The sequence below is a fragment of the Lycorma delicatula genome, chromosome 11 (assembly GCF_047948215.1).
Source record: "Lycorma delicatula isolate Av1 chromosome 11, ASM4794821v1, whole genome shotgun sequence".
Lineage (NCBI taxonomy): Eukaryota > Metazoa > Arthropoda > Insecta > Hemiptera > Fulgoridae > Lycorma > Lycorma delicatula.
In genome coordinates, this window is record NC_134465.1 from 72,713,984 (window position 1) to 72,736,792 (window position 22,809).

Here is a 22,809-nt window from a genome sequence, read left to right on the forward strand (position 1 = left end):
GAGTAGCCAGGCACATCGCTATTTTAGGAACCACATTGACAGAATATTACAAAAGTAAACGTTAAATAACAACAAGAACAACAATGGCTAAAAGAGCATTTAATAAAAACAGTTATTGAGTAATAAGTTTATGAAGTGAAGAGTTGTGTCTGGAACATACTTCTGAATGGATGTGGAACATGAAAATTAAGAGAGAAAAGAAAAAAGTTAAAGCGTTAGGAATGTGATCGTGAAAAGATTGGAAAATAATATATGAAAATGAAGAATTTATAAGAAGAGTCAATAAAAGTAGAATGTCGTTAATAAGAACTATTTACAACAGAAACCTAAGTGCCACAGAAATATTACCAAAGAAGAGTTATTAAAACAGAGCTAGAAGGATAAATTACTTAAAGATACAGAAAGAGTTCAAAAACGAGTAAAACATCATTTAGACAATGTAAAAGGAAATGTGAACTATAAGGAAGTCAATAATTTGGCTAAGACTGACAAAGATGGAGGCAGACATGGTTAAAGGGACCAGCCTATACGTAAAATATAGAAAGAAATAGTTCAAAATATTATATAATAAAATTATTATTAACCTAAAGTACATCACAGCCAACCTATGAAATAATAATAATATAGCAATAACAACGTAATAACAGTAGATGTGGAAAATGATCAACAGGAGAAAATTTAATTTTAAGTAGTGGGGGTGAGAAATTAGACGGAGAATATTATTTCTATTTATTTATTTTGTTGGTATGTGGGCTGTTATTGAACAGGAGGTTGGAAGGGGTGTCAGCACGGATAGGGAGAGGGAGAATTAGGAAGGTATTAGGTGATGAGGAATGTCTTTATTCTCTTATTTTAATTCTAATTTTAAGTAAGCTTTCTTTATTTTACAACACACACAAACATCTAAATGTGTTTATTCCAACAGTACCAGCAGCAGTTGAGGAAGTTTGGAAAGAAATAATATACATACAGCACCGTGTGACTCACATTATAAATACCACTTCTTCATCACAAGTACATGTGTGAGCGCGCAAACACACACAAATACATACACATCTGTTATGAGTTTAGTTGAAATAAGTTTAGTTCAGTTGACACTCCATAGATTCTACAGCTGTTCATTTTTTATACTGTAGACACAAGCACACAAACGCACACAATGTGCATGCATGCAAGTAAACAAACGACAAATTAAGGAAGAGCGACAGTGTTTGTATTAATTCAACACATCACATACACAATGATAGCATAAGTAGAAATTTAAATATAACACATTCACAACGATAATAATCAACGGCAGTGAAGAAAATCAAAATGAAAAAAAAACAGGGCGATTGTAACAATAGAAGACCAGTAAGTATCATTTTATCTTCATTATTTTATAGATAAAAAAGAATATGAATCACAAGATAATCCAAAGTCTTGGATAGCTGCTATAAATATATTTAGACGAATCCTATTTAGTAATTATACTTCAATTTTTGCATAAAGTGGTTATATACATAAGGAGCACATTACCCCCTAATTTTCCATGTTTTGACTCTTCTATTAAAGAGTCAAGAAAATTAACTTATAAATAATTAAATTAAATAAAAAATACCTCCAGTATGTTTAAATATTTTTTTAAAGATTCTTCTTTAAATTTATAATTATTTAAACTAGCATAAAATTAAAAACAATTACTTTTTTAAAAAATTTGTTTAATTTTAACACGCTTATTAGAACAAAATGTTAATTTTTTTTTACATTTTTTAGTAAAATAGATATGTAAATTTTAATTTTTGCATTCATTACTGTTATTTTTGATTTTTAAAATATACTACATATTGTGAACAAAATGGGACAACATTTTTTTTTGTGGGGAGGGCACATTAATTGCTACAGTCATAAACTACTATAATAAAGTGCAAACAGCATATTAAGAAATGTACTTATACTCCTAACCTTTATATCTAATTTTTTCAACAACAGAATATTTAAGAAATCCTGAAATTTTTACATAATACCTTGGTTATTTTTTTCTAGAATAAATATAAATACATATAATTATAAATAATTAATAGGCAAAATAAATAATTAAATGTAACCATTAGGAAAGTAATGAACATTAATATTAGTTTTGACATGATGGTTAAATTTGTTTAGAAATTATTTAATGACAGTTCCTTGTATTTTCTTTTTAAGCCTCCTGGCTTGACTTAAATGGGTTCCCAATCAACAAATTTTTCTCACTAGAATTTAGAAAACATTGTCTTATTTGTAGATCACTTAAAGTACATTTAAAAATGTTGTCATTTTGTTTAGAGTTTATTTCAGTCAAAAACTTGCATAAGAGATGAAAAAGCATATTATTATCTTTAAGTTAGAAATCCAGAACTATAACTTTCTATTAAATGCTTTACGTTAATCTCTTATACTAAAAATTACAATGTTCTTTCCCTGTAAAGATAAGTTCATTTCAATCCACCTGGTTAAAGTATTGTTAATACATAATATTCAACAATTATAAAAAACATTTGATGACATTTTATCCTAAACTGTGTGACATCAAGAATGGATACTTAATAGAATGGACACCTCTATACTTCACTTACGCACAGATGCATCAACACTTTTAGGTACCTCATTTTCAAATATGTTTGAACTTATTGCAGCATACAAAGCCATACCAGGCTCATATTTATTTTGATAAATTTTTATGTTTCATGGAACCCCCCCCCACCTCACTTTTGTGGGCTGTAGTTCAGGGACTGCTTATCTATGGAATAACACGCTGAACGTAACTTTAACCACTGATATCTTACCTTACTTTACGCATTTCAATTTCCAGAATTCCACTCTCTCAGATGTTCTAGGTATTGTAAAACCGATTCAATTTGTAAGAGAAATCAGTTTACCATATAACAGAAGACCTATTTGAATATAGTGTTTGTTATTGAAAAATTTTCTATTCGCACAGGATTCTTACAATTTCTGCATAGGTCATATTCTATTTCTACATCTGAAACTCATGAGATAGATATTCTGTTATAAAAAGAAGTTGCTGAAATCAGATTCCATTGCAAACAGATTTTACAGCAAAATCTAATCTTTTCAAATTTATATGACTCTCAAGCTAATGATAGGCTGACATTTAACAATAAAGAGATAAATTAATATATAATTGGTTAAATGTATTATTAAAATCTGTAAATCATGAATTGAGTAATAAATAAACAATTTTTGAAAATGCAATTCTTCACTAAAGAGATAATTTAAAACAATTTTGAGTATAAGATTTCTGTCATTCTCTAATACTACTACTACATTAAAATGTTTTTAAACGTATCAAAAGCGTACAATCTGAAATACCTAATAAAACAATATGTGAACATTGATTGTTAAATATATTTCTCTTCTTTGATCAAATGCCAAATTTTTTTTCTAACTATTCAATATAAACAGAAATAACCTATGAAAAGATACATACAATTTTTTTAATTAAAATTTTTTTTTAAATATTTTTTTAACTACTTCAATTTTTGTTTAATTAGATTTATAGAAAAAGATGTATGACACGAATTCTTAATCCATACGTTCCACTTTAAATGTTGATACAAAAAAATGTTATAAATATAACAAAATATTTATAATCAAAGAAAATTTGACCTCAATTTTATCAACATCCTGATTCCAGAATGACAAAAAACTATTTTCAACAAGATATGTCATCATCTGTTAAAAAAAAAAAAAATTCCATATCATATGGTCATATATAGTTATCCACCTAATGTAATATAATCAACTATTATATAAAGTCAAACCAGCTCTACATACCGAGGTTTTCTCTCATAAAGAAATAAGAGAGAAATAATAATTAACAGTATCATCTAGGATCTTTTTCTATTATCTTCCAGCAATTTAATTTGCTAACTATTTCCTGTTTCTTATTCAATAAGCTAAATTATATTAACTAAATCTTATCTTCAAGAAATTATGCAACATTTATTTTTAAATAACATTAAACATTTAGTTTTTAAAGTTGTGTTTCACCAATTGTTCTTTCTCTGACTAAGTGTTCCGGTTGTTTCTGTATATTTTCTGTGTTACGTAAGTAAATGTTGCGATGAATTTCCTACCATTAATAGCCAAAATTGACATAAAAGATGGTGCTATATCATTCCTGACATGGAAAAGTATTTTGCATTACCTGTATATTTGTCTGATAACCACAAAGTGAAATTACACTACTTCACAAGATGGGTGGGAATGCTACAAATCTAACCGCTGTATGACAGATCACTTTGAGCAGATACATTTCTAACAGTTTCAAAATTATATTAAAGAATGATAATTTTGTTTATTTATTTACGGTATGAAGAGTACATCCCCAAGAAATTCTGTGAAGATGAACTCAACATAAACGAGACGTTGTGGTCGGCTGGAATTCATAATAATCCAAAAATGTAATTCATGTTAACCAATAATCCAAAAGTAACTGGTTGGTCCAGTATGCATGTGGAAATCAATGAATCGTGTTTTTTTTTCAAAACATAAGTACAATAAGGTTTGTGTATTGCCAAACTAATCGATTTTCAGGGGAACATGTAGGAAAACAAATAAAACGCTTTTTAATATCTGCTGAAGATGGGTTAACGGTTACATAGTTATCGTTAATAATGCAATATGTTGTACCTCTCTTTTTTCTGTTTAGCCTTCCAGAAGTATTATAATAAATGATAAAGAGAGAGCTTATCAAAATATGTGAAGGCCGTTAAAAAAAAGAACTAAGGACAATAGTATGATGATTTTATTTATGTTGTTTAAGTAATGAATAACAAACCAATATAAGTTCGATCAGGAAAACCAAAGGTTTAACAATAAAATAAAATAGCGAAAATGTAATTCTACCAAGTAAATGTGTAGCCCTCTACTAGGATGCAGAGTAAGTTGATCAACATTAGATGTGTTTACTGAATGCTAAAATTGTTGATAATTAGCATTTTTACCATAAAAAATGTACATAAAATTTAAAAAAAGGCAGCAACAGACTTTTATTTGAAATAAATCATTGGGTTTTTAAATATTACTGATCATTATTTTCACTTAAAATCAGTCAAATCAATTATGAAATACAAACATCGATTTTAGATAATAAATTTAGTATATGATTTATGAAATTGGATTCTAAAAATTATTTCTAGAAATCCTGGTAATATTTCATTAGGTGGTAGAGGGCACCAAATGTAGCAATGTTTATCTCATGTAAAAATTATTAATTTGTTGTAAAATTTCTTATAAGGAAAGATTTTTTTAATTAAATTTTATATTAATATAAAATTTGTTTATTCAGATTACAAAAAACCTAATAAAATATGAAATTGAGTGCCGACTTACCTGAAGGGAACATAAACTTAACACGATTAAGATCTCATTCAAACAAATACTGCCTAATTTAATGCTTAATGGTCAAGTTGTTTTTAAAATAATAAGTAAAATCTAAAACATAATTATTTTAGGTTCAATCATACACATCCCCTGTTGAATCGGGACCAAAATTTAACATAAGTCAGAACTTACATTGACGAACAACATCTCAGTTTCATAAGTTCTTAGTAATTCGTTTTGGAAATACACAACATAAATTCTAAGAACCTATTTATATTCTCATCTTTATGCCCGATCGACTTAAAATTTCAGGACTGCAAACAACTAATATAGTACTACCACTGTACCGAATTTGAATTCCTATTAAGCCTCATAAAAATTTGAAATTTTAAAATGGATGTAATACCCCACTCTCTTGTCTGATTACATTCAAAAAATGCAACTGTATCAATGACCCACATATAAAATATTTGTCCCACCCAAAACTTTTAGCGCTCACTGGACTTTCCCTTAAAGCTATAAGTACAACCGATGTACTGGCTACAACTGCAACAGCAAAATAAAATATGGGTACCGTGATGCCCTTGGTCCGATGAATCAAAAGTCAGGCCAAATCTAGGATATATACGTATGTAGCCAAATATTTGTGCCAAAATATTTCTATCAAAATACAGACCAACACAGGTATGTACTGGCATCTTTTAGAAATTTCTATAACTTTTCTTTTATTTTTTATGGTCTAAGGTGGTCTTTAAATGTCGACATCTGCAAATATCCTGACCAATACCCAAAAGTTTGGCCATCATTATACATATTCTTTACACCTACACTGCCGCAACAACAGCAATAAAGGTGTAGTCGAGAAAATAATGTCATGAATTAAAAAAAAAAGAAGTACATTCCACTATTTTAATATAAATTATTTATATAAAAATTGAAATATAAATTCCAATTTATGAAATAATCTTTGAAAAAATAGAACTTAAATCTATTTTTTAGACAAAATTTATTTTTATAATTTTTTTTTAAATTAAGTTTTTATAACAATATAGATGGATAAGTAATAATATGTAGTCAAATCAAACACAATGTGAAATAAGTGTTTTTCATCTAAAAGTAACTGCAGTCTACTGCAACAATCTCTTTTTTTAAAAATCATCACTAACAACTATTATTCGCACAATTGAGATGAGTTGTTTGATAAATATTTTATTAAATTCAACACAAGAATCATACAAGTCTGTGGGTACAAATATGTCCAACCGAAACATTGACTAGTACAGTTAAAATCAACAAACTAATATTTCTGGATGAAGAGATTTCATTTAAAACAAGAATTTTACTTTAGCTTCATTATTCATTATATAACAAGCATGCATAGAATATATATATATATATTATAGATAATCCAACTTGATCCACCTAAGAACCGGAAATTAAAAAGTAAATAAGGTGACTAAGTAATTTCTGTACTTAGGTGGATAAAGTTGGTTTATATATGTAATACATATTAATATAGTGGGATATGGGTCTTGAAACGATTGATTTTAGAAATATATACATGTTTGCATGTGTTTATGTATAAAGATGAAAAAATGCACTTATTCAACACAGGCACAAGAAAAACATGCTGTATCTCCATTACACTAGAACATGTCTAAATTTAATAAAAAGAAAGGGATCTCGCTCATCAAACTTTTTTTTTCTTTTTTTTTATAGAAATACAAAGTAAATCAAGAATCTTATATAATACAACAGCAGTAGACACACAAAGTGATTTAATAGCTGGGAGACAAGGGCACAAAGAAACACACATAGCATAGGACAAAAATATAACTACAGTAGACAAGAAAGGAGCCAAACAAATCAGACAGTACAGCCCAAACCCAGTATCCAGTATACATAATGAACACATTATTATTATTTAAATATATCCTACACATAAAATTAAGTAATACATTTCAAAATCACAAAATCCATTAAAAATAAAAAATAACAGAATTCACAAAAGCAATATGAACACTATATAATTAATAAAAATAACAAAACTAAATAAAAAAGGATTATATATTTATTGTAACAACTTAACCACCAAAACACAGTAACAAATAAAACCTAAAAAAATCAATACCGGTTTCTTACTTTAGGTTTTATTATTATTCTGCTTTGGTGATTAAATTGTTAATATTGAACTTAATTAGTACAATTGTCAATAATAAGTTCATCAATTAATTAAATTTTCAAAATTTAATTAACACGCGCACACACACACACAAACTGTCGCAGGAAGTATTACTCAAATTTAAGGAACTGATTCAGGACATAAAAATAAACAAAAAAACCTTTATCTAGAGAAATGCTCTACCTTGCTTCATTTTTCCGCTGTACACAATTTTGTATTTTTTTTAATAAAAACTTATATCTTAAGAACAGATTGACATACTTAAATGAAATTTAATATATATATATAATTTAATTTAAAAAATAATAAATTATAACAGTTGGCAAAAATGATATTAGAACAAAAGAAAATACATTTTAAATATTACATCATTCCAGTACTGGACAGTAGGAATTGGCGTTTGTCCTTAACCAAATTAAAAATTTATAAAAACAGTAACAATTTTTAAAAACAACTAATTTTAATTCAAATAAATATAGAACTGAACACCAACCGAAGATGTGATATCCTGTGAAAATAGATTCTTGGAATTAATATGGTAAGTTTGACTTGTCTATTTACTGTGTTTTGGTGGTTTAAATTTCATTTAATATTAAATTTAATTAATTTTAGCACAGTGGTCAATATCTTAACATGTATTTTACTTAAATTACCCTTTTTAACAATCATATTTCTTTGACCTGTTAAATTATACAGAGTGTTTGGAAAGTCACTGTGCGGTATGCTTTAGAATTATATAGTGCATTCTGTTCTTTCAGTTCAGTTGATACTTGAGTGCTGCTCAGTAATAAACAAGATGCGAGTTATTGAGTTGTGATTGAATATGCTTAGTTTTGTTTCATTTATTGGAATCAATAGTTGTGAAAAATGTAATGGTTCTTTCAGTAGAGGAATGTATTTTTTCTCATTGAACACGTCTTTAATGAAGGTGACTAGTATACTGATTTAGTGAAGCGCAAGTTTTCTTAAAAGTTTCCAAATACTCCTGATCCTCTCCGCAATGCAGTTTGAACTCTTACTGAAAAATGTTGGGTAACAGATTCTGGTGAAGACACTGATCAAAGTGGAAGACTACCTAAATTAAACGATCAAAAGCTGCAAAGCTGCTTGATATTTCAGATGCTATAGCCGAGAGTCCATTTAAGTCAATGCAAAAGGTAGCGCAAAAACAAGATATTGGACTTGCTACCACACATAAAGCTGTAAGAAAAGAACCGAAATGTTTCCCTACAAAGTAATGTGTATTCAAGAGCTCAAACCCACAGATTATGCCAAAAGACTAAATTTAAATTATTCAATGATTTAAACATTTTATTGACCAAAATTTTTGTAGGTATCCTCGATATTATGTTTATTTTACAGATCAAGTGTAGTTTCATCTGGGTGGGTATATTAACTTACAAAATACACGACTGTGGTCAACAACTAACCTCCAATAATTACATGAATAATCTTTACACAAAGCGAAAATTGCAGTCTGGGTCAGTATGAGTAGAACATGAATTGTGGGTCCAATTTTTTTTGAAAATACAATCAATAGTGATCGTTATTGTGCTGTTTCAACACACTTCAATACTTAGTAACTTCAGTACTTCTCTTAACTTCATAGTTAACTGAAGTGGAACTCAATCACAATCGATAGCGCCACAGCGCACACAGCTAGCAAGTTAATGGCTTTTTACTAAATGTCTTTGAGGGGTTTGTGGTCTGCACAATAGCCCGATCTGAGCCCGGTCTGCACAATAGCCCCAGATTACTTTATGTGGGAGGGCAGTGAAACAAGCAGTGTATCGCAACAGACCACACATGATTGACGAACTAAAAACCGGAATAACGGCATTCATTCCAGAACATCAGCTGTTTAAAGTGTTTGAAAACAAATTGTTAAAATGTGTGCAGTATTGTATTCATGTTGGAGAAGGTCATTTATCAATACCTTTTATAAACTATTCTGGTTATTATAATATCAGTTTCTATAAAATAACGAAATAAGAATGCAAAGAAATAATTAAAAACTGTAACTATATATTATTTTCATCATTAGTTCTATAATTCCAGTGCACAGCAACTTTCCCAACATACTGTATTTTATTTCCATTAATATAAACCACCCAATACAGAAAATTGAGATAAAACACATCTTACCTTAATTTTAAGGTATCTGGTTTCTATTAATAGAATTTAAAAACACACACACACACACATGCGCGCGCACAAGTATATATAAATTGAACTTCTACAAAGTAAATAATTTTTAAAATATTACATTTAAAAATTCAAAAATGGTAGACATTTAAATTCTGTTATCATTAATAGCTCTGTAAATGTTACTTTTATTGAATTACATTTTATTACACAAAATGTTAAACCTTATATTTTGAATAAAATAGCAACTGGTTGATTAACTGCTAAAATATGACTGATATTGCTAAACTGGATTACAAAAATGATATGTTTGATAATTTGGAACCGGTTTTCACTTTCTTCATTAACTGAATTAAAAATAATTAATAACAATTTCTATTATTAGTAATAATAAAACATGCACAATATTGTCAAAGTGAATAATTTTTGTAATCCAGTTTAACAATTTCAACTATACCTCAAGATGTTTTACAAACATTTTTTTTAGACACACAACTGTTACATTGTTCATAATAAAATGCTTAATATTTTATCAAATCAAACATATTTCAACACTACTAATATGGTGATTAAAAAATGTTAATGGGTGCCAATTTACAATTTTCAAAGGGATAATTATAAAACTTATTTATATTTTGAAGATGATATTATTGGGAAAATGTTCACCATATTTCATTAAAATACCTCAATCCATTCTTAAGAAACAATTTTTATTATTTAAAAAAAAGGATCTTTTCAGATTTACCACCCCCCCCCCCCAAAAAAAACACTTAATTTTAATCAATGGACCACAATTTTATGAATTTTTAATATCCAATAAGAATTCAATGGTAATACGCATGTTTCAAAATAAAATTCTGAATTTTTTATTTTTAAACAAGAATATTCCTACCTAATTCTTATTGGATACTAAAAATTCATCAATTTTTGGCCAATTGATTAAAAAATTAAGTGTTTTTTTTTTTTTTTTTTTTTTTATGGGGGAATTCCAAAAAAAATAGCAGAAAATAAACAGAAAATGACAGACAAGAGGGGAAAATGAAGCGAGATAGGGAATATGCCTAAATAACTTTTTTGTTTACTTTTAAACTTTTAAAAATTGTTTACAGAGCCATATATAGAAAAATAATTTTTTTATGAAAACCATTTTTATTTATATAATATGCTCTAAAAACTAGTATTGTTTTGAAAACATGTTTCGATGCATGTTCACCACTGCTGAAGAACAAGTAACCCCGTAAATTTCCATACATACTCCAGCATTTTTCAATAGCATACTATAATATACTTCTAATGGCGTTGGTGATATGTTCCTTGACATGATTCATGTTTTGTATCTTTACCTGATACACCATAGCATTCGTAAAAAAATGTTTATTTTTCCTATGTATGGAAACTTACAGGACACCTATAATTTTAGGACTAAACACATTAATATTTTTTATTTATTTTACTTTTGATATTAAATTTCATAACTACTATTTTTATTTAATTATAAATATATTTTTCATTCTAACAATATATTTCATTAGGAAAAATAAGCATCGATTGATAAATTATTAACCTTAAATGCTGAAATCATTAGTGTTATATATTACATCATTTGTTATTTTACATAAAATGAATTTGATTAGTCTAGCGAACAGAATTCATGTTTTGGTTTCTTTCAGAAATAATATATTATCGTATTATTCAACATCCCACATCCGAACAATTCACAAAATGATTTTATGTTTGCCGGGATGAGCGGTAAGTTTAAATAAAATATCAAGCTATAGTTTTAAACAAGCACACAGCGGTAAGCGGCTTGTTAATTCTAAATTACCTCTTGTGAAAGTTGTTCAATTAATTCAATACTGGGCGGGCATCTGACAACTGAAAATGTTGCAAAAAAGAACTGAAAATGAATAAAAACACTATTGTAGACTAAACTGCAGACAAATCTGCTAATATTCTACTGCTATACCTGAAAGCGATCAGAGGGTTGATCAAGTTATACAAATAGATGAAGTAAGGTTTCATCGTGAGAGAAAAATACAAAAGAAGTAGGCAAGTAGACCGGTATTGGATATTCAGGGGAATATTGAGGAACACTAAACAGCGTTTGTTAATCACAAGAGACAATACCCATACCTCTTGTTCTGCTTTATTAGGCTAGGGACAACAATTGTGTGGGAGAGTGGAACAGTTGTAACTGACTTTGTTCGGAGCACTTCAATCAATTTACTGTTAACCATTCTCTCAATTTTGAAGATCTAGAATCGGGCACGCATACATAAAATATTAAGAAGAAATGTAAAATGCAGATTAAAAATAATGGGGTACATCCCACGAGTTATTGAACTCTTTATCTACATGAATTTGTGTGGTGGTAGAGAAATAAAGAAGCTAATCCTTCTGAAATTATTTTTATTTTAAGTGACAAGAAACTACAGATCTCCAGAATAATGTTAAGTGGAATGATACACATCAATACTATTAGGAAAATTTTTCTTTGTTTCTAGAATAAATTTTAATTCTGTAAAGTTAAGTTTACATTATGGTACGTTCTAATAGCGTAACATTACAACACATCTCCACATACAACTAAGATACAGTCACTGTTATGGTATAATAATTGTTTGAGATGAAAATTGACACCCACTAATGCTGGGTAATTATGTTCACATTATGAAGTGCTCGACTTGTATGCGGAAGTAAAATAAAGGTGGCTGAAACATAACATTAAAGAGCTATGCAATTTACTACGTTATTCTAATTGTAGTCTAGTAGAAACAGTAAGTGTTGTTTTGTGTCTATATTCATTATGAGTAATTACTCATTAATAAGTAATTGCGATATTCACAAGAATTAAAAATTAACTTGTACATTACACAAAGATAAAACAAATTCTACTTTTAGAAAAGTAAACAACCTGATATGTGGTACAACTTTTACTGCAAGTAAATCCCTCTTAAAACAAAATATTGGAGCATTAAATATCGATTGTTTCTTGAATAATACTATCTTCTTCTTCAGCGAATCTGTCTTTCAACAGGTTTATACTAAGCATCCTCCATTTTTCTTGGTACAGAGTTTTCTTTCATTTTCTTCCCTTCTTGATGTCTAGCAAATATGCCAATCCTTCTTCCACTTCTTTTATTTTTCCTCTACGATCCTTCATAGAAAGAAAATTCTACGTAGGCTATATCCTAATTAACATGTTTTCCTCGTCTTTATCGCTTTCATCAAATTCTGCCCTTCTCCTATTATTCTCAATTCTTACTAATTTCTCATTTTGTCAGTTCACTTCAAACAATCCAATGACAAGATCTCTTTCTCCTTTTTGACCAAATCTGATTCGAAACATAAAATACCACTTTCCGCACAAAGAGTAATTTGACAAACCACTTCCTCGGTTTAATTAGAACTCTTAGTCTTAATTAGAACATTCTGTCAGTAATTCTTTCATCTTTTCAACAGTTCCTTTCCTTGAAAATATTCTGCTTCTTACCTCCCTCCCTCCCTCGCCGTAATGCTTCCAATATTATTATTGCAAAAAAAAAACCATTTTCCATTAAAACAGATACTAACCGTTCTCTTATATATCTATATTAACCATTTTCCTACAACGTCAAATTTTTAGTAGGACTAACAGGAACAGCGAAATATTCTATTGCAAACAGGATTTCAATACTGCATAAGCAACTAAAAATATATATCAATTGTATTGTATTCTATTTTAAATTATTATAGAAATATTTATTTTATGATTTCAATGTTAATAATTTTTTTTTTATTTCATTGATTTATTGATCTTGTTTCACGCTGTTTTTTTTATATTTATCAAACTGGATATCACGTTAAGATTATGATCAAATACATTATTTTTAGGCATCTTGCCTGCTATTAAAATTACGCTAACTTAAAACAAAATGTATTTCTTGTGCACAAAATAGATGCTGAATAATTCTCAGATGTTGAATCTTCTTACACATAACAATTTTTAGAATGTTAGAATAAAGAACTGAAGTAAAAAGATTTGGAAGAATTAAAAATACTGAATCGTATTATTAATACTAAGGATGATAACAACTTAATATAAATAGTGGAACAGATACCTAATTTTACAAAAAAATTTGTGAAAAACTTTTTTTCTGTTAACAAGGCAGCTACTTAATAATGATTCTGAATTATACTCGCCGTGAAAGGAAGCTTAAAATTTAAAACAGATTTGAAATGAAAATGGGCTTTATAATAAAATTTAAATACTAAGGAATGAGCAAATATTACAAATTATTTTCAAGTAGCTGCAAATAAACTGACTGGATTATTATACTCTAATTTTACATCTAGTGTATTTATAAATATGTGCACCTAAATCAACATAACTGTCAGAGAATTAATGGATTTATAAAAAGAAAAATCCAGTAGCTGTAGTAATTTGTAAAACATTATTAAGAAATGCATATAGTTACAGGATCTATCTATAACTACTTTTGCATAGCGTGTTTTGAAGATACATCACAAAATAAATGCAAATAAATATTAATTCACAAGTCCTTAACGAACCATAGTCCAAGATATCAGCTCAGAAATCTAAGTTCAATTACTCTCATTAAACAATCTATTTGCCCTCCGTTTAATATCTCCACAATTCATTATATTTTTCAATAGATCAGGCATACATTTTATAAATCAAATAAAATCTTAGAACAATTAGTTTTATTAAACATAATAATAAAAGACTTACATTTTTTATTTTCCTGGCTACAGTGATACATGCTGCAATAGCTATTAAAAGGAACGTAAAAAGATCAGTCAAAAAAAAAATGGTATTTTTTTGGGTTTTGTGCCTTAAGAAGACATTAAAAAAAAAACAATTTAAGAAAATAAATAAATAAAAAAATAGATTTAAATAAAAAGTAATCTACAAAAAATGTTTTATTCCACTGCTTCCAAGCCAAAAAGATTTGTCAGGCAGTTTGTGCATATGTTGGTCTGTTCTTGGTCTTATTTCTCTTCTCTGGACTCCATATACCGATTTTCTTCAAACTTGGTAGATAGGTACTGCCTTCAGGGGAGGGGGGGTCTATTAAATTTTTGAAAAAACTGGAAAAAAGAGTACAGGTGTTTTGGCAGAAATAAAATTTCAAATCTTTATGGGTGTTTTAAAAAAAAAAGATTTCTAACAAAGTTAAAATTTTTTATCAAGATTACAAGTTACCAAAACTGTTTATTTAATACTCACTCCCTCACCAAAAAAAGACTAATTTTATTTTTTAGCTATGTCTTACTTCAGTAAAGGAGTTAATGGGAATTTTTTGCATATATATTTTCTATATTGATAAGATTTTCAAACTGCTATAAACTTTTCTGTCCATCCCACTCCAGTGGTCTGAGGTAACATAAAATATTTTTTTTAGATTAAATCCATCTGAAAAGCTACTAATCTCATCTAAAATGTAAAAATCTTACTTTTTTGATAGCCCTTTCTCTTTAATATTTCTCGGAGAAAAATTAACCAGACTTCCACCCTAGAAAAATTTCAACTTTACTTATTTAAATTACAGTTGTATCTTTGTAGGTATTAAACAATTTAAAAAGTTCTTTTTTTAAATTTATTATCACCACTTAGGGATAATTTTCTTAAATATTAATTTTATCCAAATACTTCTCCTTGAGTCAGGAAGGCCCCAAAATGAAAAAAAAAATTGTTTTCACAATTTTAATTTTTAATGCTCAAAATCTATTTCGTTTTTAACTGCTGATTACGAGCAATGACTGCTTCGGTCATTTAGCCCAAATGAATTTTATAGCAGATGAAAAATGCCATGCCTGACCGCGATTCAAACCCAGGACCTGCGGATGAAAGGCCGAGGCGCTACCACTCTGTCATGAAGATCCACAAAGTAATATTAATATTATTTACTAATTTTAATTTAAAAATAAATAAATCTTACTTTACAACTTAGTTTTAATGTATAATTTACATTTTTAAATTTTACTGAATATACGGGACAGCACTGTGTTTGCAATCCTTTGCTAGCTATTTTTTATCATTTACTGCTTAAATCTGGTATCTTCATTAAATAGTTTTATAAAAATTTCTGCTGCATTGAAAAGTTAATAAAATCTGATTAAATACATCATTTTATACATATATATATTATGTATGTGTATATATATATATATATATATATATATATATATATAAAAGAATTCCTATGAAGCAGTGGATGCAATTCATTAAATACACAAAATACAGGCCGAAAACTTTAGTTCCATGTATTTACTAAAAAAACTTCTCTACCCAACTAATTTCCATAATCCACCAAAAAGGTGGAAGGAGAGAGAATTTGAAAATTAGGCGAGTACATAATATTCAAAATAAGATATTAAAACAAATATAAATGGAGATATATTACGGGTACTCTTGTAAAGAGATAAATTAGATTAGCCATATATTTAACCTACAGGGGCTTGATTTTTGAAACTTCATTTCAAATTTTCACTTCCTTTTTATTCTGCAAAATTTGTAAAGTAATCTGTAATTTGTAAAATATTCTGTCTTTTTTTAACATAATTTACATATTTTACTGTTTTAAATAAAGAACACTCTAACGTTCAGTTTCCACTTTAGATAATTTATTTATGTGCCACTTTTTTTTATACTAATTTTGAAAAAGTGAAAAGTTAAAAAAAAACTTTACAAATTTAGTATTAAAAAAACTCCGTTCATTATTTGGCAAAGTCTATTTTTTATTTGCAAATAAACCTGCTACATAATATTTTTCTTTAAGTTCTGCTGAAAGTGCTTATCTCAGCTTAAAAATTTAATTTTCATCTCTTAGCAGTTATTTTACAAATGGAGGTTATCCTGTTCAAATTTTGCAAAAACATTCCTTTCATTTGAAATGATCTCAAGATCTGGCACATTCATAACTACGATTTCTTGTTTTTTTTAAATCCATTTAATTTTTTTCTTGGAAAAAGTTTAATTTTGAAAAGTACACGCTCTGAAAAGTCAGAAAATTCTTTTAAAAAACAAAGTTCAATCTTCACTTTTTACATGAAGTGAAGTTATTTCATATACAAAATAACAATTTTTTACTTACTTTGTTCTTTTCACTCTTCACTTTTCTATTTTACACTCCCATTTTTCAAACCTTTAGTTTTAAAAAACAGAAAATAGAAAAAAGAAAGAAATAAAAAGCAAAGAGTGAAAATTAATTTCAAAATACAAGCCCTCGATTTTGGTTAATTTGGTAATAGAAATATATGTAGAGGGTAGAAACTTCAATGAGGAAAAAATAACAGAAAGTTGAGGTCGTATAATGTAGTTATTAAATTATAAGGAATAGCATTAAATCATGCAAATAACTGATGAATAAAAAAATAACAATTAAAAAAAAGATCATAAAAGTTTTGCTGACAAAAGGAAAAATTCTGAAGCCTGTTAAAGAGTTTCGTGCTTCTATTGTTTTTGGCATATCAACAAAAGTCACTTTGCTTGTGTTTTCATTGTTTTAATTTATAGTGTTAGTTACTTAAATAGTTTATATCAATAACTGATGTTTTTACGTGTACAACATACACTCCTTTACTCCTCTTTCTACTTCTGACTGTAGAGCATTTAGCTTCTTGCTACAGTATACATGAATTATATAAAACATTAACATGAAATAAAGTTGTAAAAGAATAGATATACATGAAGCAAGAATAGATATGACTGCATTATACAGTCAATCAGAAACAAAAATAAAATGATGTAAAGGTTCTTTATAAACAGAAGAAAAGATTGATTAAGATAGATATAGAAATCTACTGCCCAAAAATATAAACAGAAAGAAAAGAAAATAAATAAACAAAAACATATATTTATCAAAATAATAGTGAAAAGGTAACAAACGAAATCTAAGAGTATATATATATATATATATATATATATATATGTTAAGTACCATAACTATAATAATAATTATATAGGTGATTTAACACAAGTAACTCCCAAAAATAACAAGCTGTCCTAAAAAATAATAATCGTAACATGTTAGGGAAAGTGATGAGTTTAAATAGTTTCATTTTTACTAAGTCAGATATGCTGATCTCTCATAAGTATGCCCAGCTCACCGAAATGCAGGCAATATTTAGCCCAAAAATAAAACACTAATCTTCAATGCAGGAACTGGCTGCATCATTGTTTTCAGCGATAGCGATTATTTTACTCCAGTAACTGCTTAAGTCTAGCTAGATCAAATATCAGGTTTAGGATTACCTACACTCCAAACTAGAACTCTTACTGATGTGTAGCTAAAAAACACAACTCGGCCGGTACAACCGGTTAAATTTGTGCAAGAGTACATATTACAAAGGAACAAGTAAACCAAAACGGTATTCTCTGCTTTACGATTTACAGTGTTGTTACATTACTGTGGGTAACCGGTTACTATAATTTTACAATAACAGTAAATGTTATACACGATGGAATAATTTTAAAACATTTTAAATAATTTTATACGGTAATACAAATATTTACTTTTAAAAAAATTAATTAATTAAAAAGTTGTATGAACAATTAATACATGGTCTTTCAGAAAATAACAATAAATTTATCATTTAATGGACTTACAGTGACTTATCTTACCAGACTTTTTAACTATCCAATAAAATTTATTAAGTACTTCATAATAAATAACTAAATCATAAATGACTGAACGATTTTTTGAAGATATTAAACATAAAAAAGAGTTTGTAGCAGAACATTGTACTTTCTACCCCGCAATGTGAATTAGTAACATCAAATTCATTTCGCCAAACAGCCGGTTCATCGGTTGGCTTTACCGTATAATATAAAAATTATTAACTACTGTATTAACCCGTGGGTATCTGAACTTTTCTTCTCCGTGTTTACATGTTTCCAGTGACCAAATATTTTCTTAGTTTACGCGTGAAAAATTTATCGAGAACTTGTAACCGAAAATTATCCCCTATGAATACATATAAGTATAAGCAATTAGTTAACTGATTTTGTTAAGCATGACCTGTTGGTATAAATATATAATTAAAGTTAATATACAAAAAAATCGCTTACCAACAATCGAATTCAAAGCTTTGAAGTGCTTTCTGTGTTAAATTCTCTCTCACATTTGTCCTATTTGTAATAGTAATTAAAACTTCACATGTAAATTATAAAAAATCACGATATTTACTTAAAACATAACAGTTGGTTGTCGTATGTTATCCGCATTTATTTTAACACAACAATTGAGACCACCAAATTGACAGGACGTTTACGTTAAAATAATATTATAAAATATGATAATCAACTGTTATATTTTAAATAAATATGACGATATTTTATAATTTACTTGTGATGTTTTAAGTACTATTACAAATAGGATGAATATGATTGTTCCTAAAGATGGAATTTAATTCTGAAAGCACTTGAACGCTTCAAAGTTGACTGTTGGTAAGCAGTTTTTTGTATATTAACTTTTAGTTAACTCTTACATTTATACTATTTATATAAACTATCCACTAAAGAAACAATGCAAATATTATTACTCGCAGAATTCTACTTCCTCTCACAGAGTGTAGTCCTAGCTCTTTTCATTCAAACATTCTGAACAATAAACTTCCTTCCTCATTCAATTCTGTATAGTTTTCATTTAAAATATTACCAAAAAAAAAAAAGATAAATATAGAACCATTGATGTATCTTATCTTAAGAAAACCATTTCTAGTAAAATTAGGTTTTCTTAATTTTATCAGGATAGATCTTTATCTATCCTTGCTTTTGAAAAACATTTAACTTGATAAAAAAAAATCTTTAAATTATCTAATATTAAATTACTACTTTTCTATACAAATTACAATAAATTTTTCATCTGTAAAATCTTTTGAATATTCTTGACAGAAAAACTAACAACACATGCTGTTAGTGACATCTATCTTTAAAAACGATTAGAAAACCATTTTAAAATACAGTAGCGTGCAAATTAATCCAAACACCAGGAATTTTTTGTTTATCTTGTGGTTATTTTAATTGATCGCACCCAATCTTTAAGTTGTTTGTGTAAAGTGAGGTTATTATTCTTTGGTTATTTAGCAATAAATAGTGTTCTGTGAAAGTTTTTTTTATCACAAAATTATATTTTTGTTTTTTTTGTTCTGTTCTCGAGCATACAAATAATGGACATAACTCCAAAAAAGTATTCAAAAATTGTTTCACTTTTCCAGCATACCAATAGGATACGACTAATAGCATCTGAGTGTGGTGTTGAAATAGGGACAGTAAATGCTATTTTAAAACAATTTAAAGAAATTGGTTCCTTTTCACCTCAAACGAAAGGCAAATGTGGCTGTAAAAGAGAAACTACTCCAACACAGAACGGGTTATTAGTGAGAAAAAATAAACTTAATCCAAAATTTTCCGCTTTCGAATAAAATTGAGAATTAGCAGCTGATGGAACAAATTTACATGTGACAACTGTTAGACGCCAAGTTCTTGCAGCTGGAGGGAAAGCTCATCAAGTCAGTTAAAAAGCATATTTCAACAACAGCAACTGACAAAAAAAGCTCCTGTGGGGCAAAGCACATGCTAACTGGACCAAAGATGACTGGAGAAATGTTGTTTTCCAACGAATCACATTTTCAAGGGCAAAGAGTTACATACGTTACAAAAGCATCAGATGAAAATACATCCTCGACTTATATCTATAACCTATCGGTTAAACAATCCCATAAAAAAACTATTTTGGAGGTTGTTTCACATTTGAACACCCTTGTTAATTTCTTCCATAGATGGTATGTTGAAAAGTAATGGGTATATCAAAATTCTGAAGAAAAGGATGGCGACACAAATCCCCACAAGGCGGCGAAGTGTTCCAACACGATTTAGCACCATATCATACTGCCAAAAAAGCAGAATGATTCTTCCAAGAACATAACATTAAAGTGCTCCTGTGAGCAGGCGATTCCCCAAACTAAAAAAAACCATTGAAAATCTTTGGGCAAGTCAAAAAACGGCTCTCAACTATGAATTGTATTACAAAAATTAACCTCTTTAAAGCAATAATATTGGTATGGTTTAATGATGAAGAAATCAAAAAAACGTGTAGTGTACTTGCTGAACAAATGCTAAATCAAGTATGTGATAAAAAAAGAGAGCATATTAACTACTAGATATTCGCAAATTATACAATTTTTTTTGTATATGATTTCTTTTTTCTAAATAAAGTTACTTTTTATTAAATAAAGTCTGTGTTCAGATTAATTTGCACAATACTGTAATCAAATAATGCATTTGAACTGTTTAGATCTATAGATTTAATATATCATTTTTATCAAATTTAATCCATCTGTAATTTTAATATTTTTCAAATGAAATCTGTTCAGTTCTGGTTTTTTTAATGTGCCATTTTCTAAAATTTTAATGTTGATGCCGATTTATTTAGATACAAGCGATACAAACAAGCACTACACGGAACAACATTATTCAATTTTTCAAACTGCTTCGTAGAATAAAGCGTAGATATAAGATCAATTACAAGCAAATTTTACACGTAGCAGATAAAAAAAAAAAAAAAACTAAATCTCAGCTGAATCAAACGATAAAAGATATACAACCGCATTGAATTGATAAAATAGAATATAAACAAACAACACAAGATAGGTCAAAAATATAATTTGGTTATACAGGGATTTCATAAGATTAAAGATGAACACGACTGTCAACACTGTAACAGGATATTCCAATCGAGTAAGGAATAGATTATAATTAACTAACTGTACAAAACTTACAGAAGAAATCTTAATTGGAAAGCAAATTGTTTTAAAATTAGAAAATTTTAAATATGAGGCGAGCAAGATTTTTTTATTTTATATAATAATTTTATCAAGTAAACATCAATTGTTTAACTATATAACTTAAATAATAATGAAATGCTGCTTTTTACTGGTAAAAGACAAACTTATAGACTTTATTTAATTTCAAATTACTTGACATATACCGATCAGAAATCGCTAACTAATCAGAAAGAAATAACTAAATCATACTGTAATAAAATCACCATACCATTTAGATTCACTATCTTTTTAGACAAGTTTTCTTATAAATGACTCTGCAGTAATAGCAGTTTAATGAACAAAGATTTTTAAACCAGCAACAAAAAAAAAAAAATAAAGTATAATAAAGAAAAAAATATTTTTTTATTACATACCTCTTTGGCAATCTGATCAAGCGCTTGATCCTCAGCCGAGTGTTTTGTAGTAGTTCTTCTTCTACCGGCGACTTGATTTTCCATCATTTTTATTTACAGTATAATATTAAATAAACCGATACGTATATATAAAGTATACTTCAATAATTAATGAATATATTTAACAATATTACACAGGTACTTCAACATATACATGTATGTATTAACTATTACACATGTACAGTATGTGAACGATACATACATGTATTAAAATGCTACTGTGTTTAACAAATGATGACCACTACATCCTGTAACAAAACAACAAATGCACTTATTAATTTATTGATTAGATAAATAATATTCTTTTTCATGATAAGATCTGAATAAAATATATAAAGAAAAACACACACACACACACACACACACACACACAAAGAAAGATACATATACCAAAATCAGGCTATCTTCTTCAAATTTTTATTTTTAATTAATCCGTAACTTTTTTTTTATAACTCATTAAATTTCAGAAATAAAACTAAGCATTCATTCAACTTATTTTCTCTTTTTTTGGGGGCAAAAAATGCTTTCGTGTTACAATCACCCAAGTTAAAATAATAACAAAACTTCTCCGATATAAAAATATTAGCAAAATAGGGTTAAAACTAAGATAATAGAAATAAAATTCAAATAGTAAAAGAAACAAAACAATTAGGATAATACATGAAAATAATGCAAATAACAAAATAATACAAACATTTTGGAGGGTTAAATCTTATTAAGCATATTAATTCTTTTTACAAGTAATAATTCCCGGTTTAGTACGTTCTTGTCATTTTTGAGGACGTGCCATATGTCCCTCAGCAATTTAGAGTTACGATGTAAGGCCGCATAGCATATGCAGTCCACAAGGATATGGTGCACAGTCAAACTGCA

At 28.0% G+C, this 22,809-nt stretch overlaps 2 long non-coding RNA genes across 13 annotated transcripts in view; one reads left to right on the forward strand and one right to left on the reverse strand.

Annotated features, from left to right (window-relative positions):
* Nucleotides 1-22,809, reverse strand: part of LOC142332385 (uncharacterized) — an 85,922-nt gene that overhangs the window by 41,733 nt on the left and 21,380 nt on the right. For 5 of the 8 annotated variants that reach the window (XR_012758289.1, XR_012758285.1, XR_012758283.1 and 2 more), the window contains exon 2: nt 21,898-22,184. This is a non-coding gene — a long non-coding RNA (uncharacterized LOC142332385). Of the gene's footprint in view, nt 1-2,804; nt 3,008-16,329; nt 16,693-21,897; nt 22,185-22,809 lie in introns of those variants that run through there. The other 3 variants (XR_012758286.1, XR_012758287.1, XR_012758290.1) reach the window with 3 other exon arrangements.
* LOC142332387 (uncharacterized) overlaps nt 717-22,809 on the forward strand; it is a 68,064-nt gene continuing 45,971 nt past the window's right edge. Inside the window, exons 1-3 of one of the 5 annotated variants that reach the window (XR_012758292.1) lie at nt 767-1,353; nt 7,087-8,087; nt 19,916-20,861. This is a non-coding gene — a long non-coding RNA (uncharacterized LOC142332387). Of the gene's footprint in view, nt 1,354-7,086; nt 8,088-11,364; nt 12,381-13,632; nt 13,652-19,915; nt 20,862-22,809 lie in introns of those variants that run through there. The other 4 variants (XR_012758295.1, XR_012758294.1, XR_012758291.1 and 1 more) reach the window with 4 other exon arrangements.